Source organism: Erinaceus europaeus, chromosome 4 (genome assembly GCF_950295315.1).
Source record: "Erinaceus europaeus chromosome 4, mEriEur2.1, whole genome shotgun sequence".
Taxonomy (NCBI): Eukaryota; Metazoa; Chordata; class Mammalia; order Eulipotyphla; family Erinaceidae; genus Erinaceus; species Erinaceus europaeus.
The window spans coordinates 22,464,079-22,472,639 of NC_080165.1; the positions used below are offsets into that span (position 1 = coordinate 22,464,079).

General features: G+C 46.1%; 1 long non-coding RNA gene across 1 annotated transcript in view; it reads right to left on the minus strand.

The window, feature by feature from the left end:
• LOC132538011 (uncharacterized) overlaps window positions 1-8,561 on the minus strand; it is a 447,435-nt gene that overhangs the window by 120,919 nt on the left and 317,955 nt on the right. The gene's annotated exons all lie outside the window — the stretch shown is intronic.

Below are 8,561 nucleotides of genomic sequence, written 5' to 3' on the forward strand. Positions count from 1 at the left end.
CCTGCAGGTAGGGACTATGGGTTTGAACCCAAGTCCTTGTGCACTGTAGTGTGTGTGCTTAACCAGGTGCCACTGCCAGGCTCCCCTTTCTCCTTTTATTTTTTTATGAAACCCTCTTCTGCTTCTCCCTCTCACTCCGAGCTCTGGGTCCCTTCCCTTCACTCCCTTTCCTTAGACGTTTGTCCACCCGCTGTTTCGAGGCTCGCCAGTCGCCATACATAGATTGCTCTCACAATTGTCCTAGCACCAGAATGGCCTGGGGAGTGCCTTTCCGAACTGAAGACTCTGATGCCCCACCTTCATGGCTAGAAGTGACTCTCGGGGCTGGACGGTGGCACACCCCAATGAGCACACACCTTACCAAGCATAAGGAATGGAGTTTGAGCCCCTCCTCTCCACCTGCAGGGAGGAAATTTCATGAGTGGTAAAGCAGGTCTGCCTACAAGTATCTCCCCCTCTCTCCTTATCTCTCCCTCCCCTCTCAACTTCACTCTGTCCTGTCAAATTAAAAAAAAAAAAAAAACTGGCCACCAGTAGCAGTGGATTCATTGCGCAGGTACCAACCAAGCCCCTACAATAGCCCTGGTGGTAATAAAAATAATCAACTTAATTTTAAAAAAAGGAGTTGGAAGAGGAAGAGAGATGACTTAAGCAGCCTTCCTGGAGCATCTCACTGCTTCAGCTGTTGGCTCCTGCAGCAAGCTGGTCAGGGGAAGGGTTGACACTATCTGCAGTGTAGATGGTATCAGAATTGAGAGAGGTTAGGGTAGCAGCACACCCAGCTGGTGTCACAGAGATTGTTAATGTGGTAAACCCACACATGCACACTTGGTGGCCAGGAAGGAAGTGACTTTAAGGGTGGCAGGAGAGACTTGTGGAAAGGACATGTAGTAGGGAAGAACTGGGTTCTTCCCCCACAGAGAAGGAAAAATTGAGTTTTTCATTTACATGAGGATAAGAAAACCAAAAACTGAATTTCAATTATTACTGTTGAAATAATATCTGCCCCATGTTCAGCAGGGAAGCAATTACAGAAGCCAGACCTTCCACCTTCTGCACCCCATAATGACCCTGGGTCCATACTCCCAGAGGGATAAAGAATAGGAAAGCTGGGAGTCGGGCGGTAGCGCAGTGGGTTAAGCGTACGTGGCACGAAGCGCAAGGACTGGCATAAGGAACCCGGTTTGAGTCCTCAGCTCCCCACCTGCAGGGGGATCGCTTCACAGGTGGTGAAGCAGGTCTGTAGGTGTCTCGCTTTCTCTCCCCTTCTCTGTTTCCTCCTCCTCTCTCCATTTCTCTCTGTCCTATCCAACAATGACGACATCAGTAATGGCCGCAACAACAAAAAACAACAAGGGCAACAAAAGGGAATAAATAAAATTTAAAAATGTTTTTAAGAAAAAGAATAGGAAAGCTGGGGCCAGGCGATGGCGCACCTGGTTAAGCACACCCATTATAGTGTGAAAGGACCTGGGTTCGAGCCCCCGGTCCCCACCTGCAGGGGGAAAGCTTCACAAAGCGGTGAAGCAGGGTTGCAGGTGTCTCTGTCTCTCTCCCTCTCTATCACCCCCCCTTCCTTCTTGATTTCTGGCAGTCTCTATCAAATAAATAAAGGTAATAAAACAAAAAAAAAAAAAAGAGTAGGAAAGCTTTCAAGAGAGGAGATGGGATATGGAATACGGGATGATCTCACTCAGGCAGAAGTTGAAAAAGCAAGATCAGAAGAGAAAACACTAAGCAGAACTTGGACTTGGTGTCCTGCACCAAAGTAAAGGACTCTGGGGCGGGGGAGGGTTCAGGTCCTGGAACATGATGGCAGAGGAGGACCTAGTGGGGGTTGAATTGTTATGTGGAAAACTGGAAAATGTTACACATGTACAAACTACTGTATTTACTGTTGACTGTAAAACATTAATTCCCCAAGATATATATATATATATATATATTACATAGGTGAAGGGATGAAAAAGAATCTATAGCCCTAGTACAGGATAAACTAGAAGAATTATAAGGAAATTATTGGAAATTTCTTGGAAAAAAATATTGGAAAATTTTGAAGAAATTAATAATTTTCTAGCATAATATTAAACTAACAAAACTGATCCAAGAGAAAAAAAAATGTGGATGAGTCTATTAACATAGAAAAGTCTAGAAAGATCATGAGGGATCTACCACAAGAAGTGCCAGCAGTTGGGCAGTTAAGTGCACACATTGCCATATGCAGGGACCTGGGTTTAAGGTCCCAGTTCCCACTTGAAGGTCTTTTTTTTTTTTCTGTCTCCCTACCTACCTCCTCATCTCCTCTCGAAGGAAAAAAAAAGTCTACCAGGAATGGTGAATTCAAGTACCAGGCTCCAGCAATAATCTTAGTGGCAATAAAAAAAGCATAGGGACCAAATATATCAACATATTCACAAATCTACCAAAGCTTTAAAGGATATATAATTTCAGTGTTAATTAAAAAATTTACAGAAAAATAGGAGAAATATCTTCGAATTCATGTTGAGAAGACATAAGCTTAGTGGGCCAGGAAGTGGTGCACCTGGCTAAGCGCACACATTACAGTGCGCAAGGACCGGGATTCAAGCCCCTGGTCCCCACCTGCACGGGGAAAACTTCAAAAGTGAAATAGGGCTATAGATGTCTCTCTGTCTCTCTCCCTCCCTTCTCAATTTCTCTGTCTCTAATCAATTAATTAATCAAAAAATAAAAAATAGCCTTAGAACAGAAACTAAGTTTCAAAAATTAATTTCACTTATGAATATAGACATAAAATCTGTAAATATTTACAAATAGAATCAACAAGTTAGTAAGTGAATAGTATGCTATGACCAAGTAAGGTTATTCCCCAAAAATGCTAGACTAGATCAATATAATCTATTACACATTATAGATTTTTTTTTTTTGCCTCCAGGGTTATTGCTGGAGCTTAGTGCCAGCACTACGAATCCACTGCTCCTGGAGGCTGTTTTTCCCATTTTGTTGCCCTTGTTGTGGTTGTTGTTACTGTTGTATAGCTGTTGATATTGTTGGATAGGACAAAGAACAATCGAGAGAGGAGGAGAAGACAAGAGAGGGGGAGAGAAAGATAGACACCTACAGACCGGCTTCACCGTTTATGAAGCAACCTCCCTGCAGGTGGGGAGCTGGGGGCTCGAACCAGGATTCTTATGCCGGTCCTTGCACTTTGTGACATGTGCACTTATCCCACTGCGCTACCGCCCAGTCCCCAAAGATCAGATTTTTTAAAATGGGTCAAATCAATCAATGTTGAACAAAAACTTCGTATGACTCGGTTATCATTAAAATACTACATAATGAGGACCTAGGTTCAAGTCTCTGGTGCCCGCCTGCAGGGGGAGAGCTTCACAAGTGAAATAGGTTGCATGTGTCTCTCTTTTTCTCTCTCTCCCTCTCATAATAAAATGATAATGAAAGAAAATATTTAAAAACATTTTAAATACTATGTAAAATAAAATTTCTTTAATATTGGTATAGGGCTAGGGAGACAGCATAACAGTATATATAATAATACTGGTAGTGGTAAATATATATTGTAAATAATAATAATGAAAAATATCATAATGCTAAAGACTTTCATGTCTAAGGCTCTGAGGTCCCATTTTCAATTCCTAGAAACATCATAAACCAGAGCTGGTTGAGTTCATACATTACAGTGAGCAAGGACCCTGGTTCAGGACCCTAGTCCCCACCTGCTGGAGGGAAGCCCTACAAGAGGTCAAAGAGTGCTACATGGGTCTCTTTTTTTTCTTTTCCTCCCCCTTGCCTCCACAATTCTTTGTCTGTCTAAAATAAATTGAAACAAATATTTTTAAATGCTCACCCCAGCTCCCCAACCACAAGAAAAGCAGGCCAGCTTCCCCAATACACTTCCACCAATCCTGGCTATTGGGTCAATCGGGACCCGCTCACAGGTCCAACCTGCTCTCCTTGGAGACCTCTACCAATTATACAACTGGCATGTCATACACCGCTGGTATGAGTCCAACTAGTACGGGATTCCTTGCACAAAGGCTGGTCCAAGGCCAGTCTCCCAAGTATGTGTGACATCAGTGTCAACACTTGGCCCCACAGGTGACTATAACAGATGCTGAAAAGCCCTCGTCATACTTCTGAGGAAGGAGCCAGAAGGCTCAGCTTGCTGGAAGTCTGGATATGGGTTACACTGGTTGAAGTTCTCTTCAAGTGGAGAGATTTTAGCTGGGACCTGTACCCACAGAGGAGACTCCCAAGACCTGAAAAAGAGAAAGATCTTTCTCCTTACATGACAGTGGATGACAGCTGGCCTCAGCCTTTGTACCCCATGGCTGCACAATGCCATCAGCCGAATAACTGAGGTGGCAACAGAGTCTGTGAGCTAAGCTAATCAGCTCCCTTTCACAAAGCTTGTCCCTGGGCTAGTGTCCACAACAAATGTGTGCCCAGCCCAACCGAGGCCGGCAGTGATGGCAGGTCCTGAAGGTGGCACCGCCCCTGGGCCAGCTGGAAATGTCTTGGCCACCTGATCACGAGATGCCTTTCCCGGAGGTGTCATCAGTTAGGTACTACATGGAGTGTGGGGTTGCCTGCCCTGCCTAGCACCTGTGCCACCACCACCATCTTCACCCTGCACAGAGCACTGTCCTCCAGGATTTAGTGAACGTGCTGCATCCAGGGAGAGCCCTGGGTGAGGAGGACCGGCCCTCCTCAGCACTCACTTCAACACCCACCTGCCGGATCAGAGGCCCCAGCCCCCAGTAGAGGGAATACCTAAACCAAGAAACAGTGTAAGGAATCTTGCAGAAGCTGGAGCTACCACCACCAACGAGACACTCTGGCAATAAGAGTAGTGGAGTGAGACCAACCAGCCTGGATTGCCCCAGGAGGCCAGACCTGCTGGCACATGCCACACACAGTAACATGTCTGTTACAGAGTAAGCCATCTCCAGGCCCAGGGTGGCTATCAACGGGCACACATAGCACCCTCAACCTTATCTGATAGAGAGGAGCCAACAAGAGACAGCATAATGGTTCTGTAAGACTCATGTCTGAGACTCTAAGGTTACACGTTTAATTCCCAGCACTTGTTGTTTTCGACGGGTTAGGTTGTTTTCACCGGGCTGGCTTCACGGGCGGGTAACAGATGACCCGGGACTCATGGCTGGGTTGTAGGCAGTATCTCTTTATTCATGCAGGATGCAGCACAATCTAAGACGAGCTAAGTTAAACTCAAAGTACAGTACTCTAAAACTCACAATGCTGTCTTTATATATACTTCCCAAGTAGGGTGGAAACAGGATGTGACATAGAGTGGGTGGAGAGAAAAGTGACTGGTGAAAATCAGGGTGTGACAAAGAAGGGATCAGGGTGTGACAAGGAGGGGGGGGTGGAGCAAAAACATATCATGAAACAGTGAGGATTGAACCAATGCCCTGGAGGGAGGTGCTTGTTAACAGCGGTTATGTAAATAGAATGAAGTGGTTATGTAAATAGAATAGTGTTAAGCAGGGGGGATTTAAACCAAATGAAACAGAAGGGGTCTCATGCATACCAACAAGCACTAACAAGAGCTGAGCAGTGCTCTGGTATTTCTCCCTCATTAAAATAAAATTATATATATAGCTGGAGAGGTTGTGGGGACAAAGGAACCCTCCTACACTGCTGGTGGGAATGTCAATTGGTCCAACCCCTATGGAGAGCAGTTTGGAGAACTCTCAGAAGGCTAGAAGTGGACTTACCCTCTGACTCTGCAATTCCTCTCCTGGGGATATATCCTAATGAACCAAACTTACTCATCCAAAAGGATTTGTGTATGCCTACGTTCATAGCAGTACAATTTGTAATAGCCAAAACCTAGAAGCAACCCAGGTGTCCAACAACAGAAGAGTGGTTGAGCAAGTTGTGGTCTTTATACACAATGGAATAATACAATTCAGCTGTTAAAAATGGTGATTTCACTTTCTTTACCTCATCTTGGATAGAACTGCAGGTGTCTTCCCCTCCCACTCTGTCTTCCCCTCCTCTCTCCATTTCTCTCTGTCCTAAACAACAACGATAGAGAGGAGAGAAAGATAGACACCTGCAGACCTGCTTCACTGCCTGTGAAGCGACTCCCTTGCAGGTGGGGAGCCGGGGGCTCTATCTGGGATCCTTGTGCCGGTCCTTGTGCTTTGTGCCACCTGCGCTTAACCCTCTGCGCTACCGCCCAACTCCCCCTGTTATGTCTCTCTCTCTTTTTTTTTAATATTTATTCCCTTTTGTTACCCTTGTTATTTGTCGTAGTTATTATTGTTGTTGTTGTTGATGTCGTCATTGTTGGACAGGACAGAAAGCAATGGAGAGAGGAGAGGAAGACAGAGGGGGGAGAGAAAGACACCTGCAGACCTGCTTCACCGCTTGTGAAGCGACTCCCCTGCATGTGGGAAGAGACACCATGGAATTCTGGGGGCTGGACAATGCCTCAGTAGGTAAAGCACATGCCTTGTCATATGTGAATCCCTGAGCTTAATTCCAGAACTGTCATGAACAGCACCAAGGGAGCTCCATGGACAGTGGGGCTATGCTTTGATGTTTCTCAAAACTAACTGCATGCTTGAAGGCCCTGGAAACATTGGGTTTAAGAAGGGAAGTGAGTGTAATTAAGGATCTTGAGGGCTGGCCTTGTCAAATGCCTCTAGTGCTGTAATAGATACTGAGGTCTTAGCCTTATCTCAGTACAGGCACACACCACCTCTTCCTTTACTTTTCAATAGGCAGAAAAGCAGAGAGGAATACCGCAGCACCGAAGTTTCCTTCTGTGTGGTGGGGATGTCTCCACTTTCTACTCTAGGCTTTTCCAACATGACAAGCAGGGCTAAGGGAGTCAACATATGCCAAGCTAGAAGCTGGCAAACCTCAAGCAGACATGTTCCTCCTTTGGGAGCGGGCAATCCCAGCTGCCCTGACAGTGATGTCAATAGCACACCTCACCACCGGTGACTGCTCTCAGCTCCTTGGGCCACCTCCCAAATAACCCCTCTGTATATAGAATTTCTTGGACTCTGACTTGTATGTGTGGGTCGACCAAGGAACCTCCATCTTGCTTCTCCAGCCTTCACCCAGATAAGGAACCCCACTCTACCCAACTGTAGATGGAACTGGAAACTGGGGTGTAACTGTATCATTTCCACCCCCTCATCAGACCCTTCACCATCTTGACAAACCACCTATCTCTCCCATTTGTTCACCCTCTCCCACCCTTTTAAACCACCAGATCAGCATTGGTGTAGGGTGGTGTGTGTGTGTGGGGGGGATTGAATCTGAGACTTGAGAGCTTCAGGCATAACCATTATACTATCTACCACCACCCTCTTTTTTCATTTTTTCAAAAAGATTTTTTTTATTTATTAGTGAGAAAGATAGGAAGAGAGAGACAGAGAGAGAGAAAGAACCAGACATCACTCTGGTTTCTTACACGTGCTGCCGGGGATCAAACTCGGGACCACATGCTTGAGAGTCCAACACTTTATCCACTGTACCACCTCCCGGACCACCTCTTTTTTCACTTTTAAATTTACAAATATTTATTTATTTTACTGCCACAAGGGTTATTGTTGGGGTTTGGTGTCAGCACTACAAATCCATAGCTCCTAGTGGCCTTTTATTTTGTCCTTTCTTTTATTTGATAGGACAAATGGAGAGGGGAGGCAGAAAGAGAGAGACGACACCTGCAGCACCACTTCACTGCTCGTGAAGCCTCCCCCCTGCAGGTAGAGAACATGGGCTAGAGCCCAGGTCCTTGCGCTCAGCAGTGTGTGTGCTCAGAAGTGCGTGTGCTCAGCAGTGCGTGTGCTCAGCAGTGCATGTGCTCAGCAGTGTGTGTGTGTGTGCTCAGCAGTGCGTGTGCTCAGCAGTGCGTGTGCTCAGCCTGGTCGGTGTGCCTCCACCCAGCCTCATCCTCTTTCACTTCGGTCACTGCCAACCACACCTAGGGCAGCAGGGTGAGCTTGAACACAGGCGGCTCGGAGCTCAGAGGATGATCCTGTCCTTACTTTTCCTCTGACCCCCACTCTGAGTTCAGAGGAGCACTGAACTTGGCTGAAAACAGAGCCCCCTCCACCCCCCTATGGTCCAGGAGGTGGCGCAGTGAATAAAGCACTGGATTCTCAACCATGAGGTCCTGAGTTCAATCCCTGGCAGGACATGTACCAGAGTGATGTCTGGTTCTTTCTCTCTCCCCTTTCTCATGAATAAATAAATAAATAAATAAATAAATGGGAGTTGGGCCATAGTGCAGCGGGTTAAGTGCACGTGGGTGGCTCAAAGTGCAAGTGCAATGACCGGCCTAAGGATCCGGTTTGAACCCCGAGCTCCCCACCTACAGGGGGGTCGCTTCACAGGCGGTGAAGCAGGTCTGCAGGTGTCTATCTTTCTCTCCCCCTCTCTCCATTTCTCTCTGTCCTACCCAACAATGATGACATCAATAACAACTATAACAACAATTAAAAACAAGGGCAACAAAAGGAAAAATAAATTAATTAATTTTAAAAAAAGAAAGAAAACAGAGCCCCACAACAGTCCTG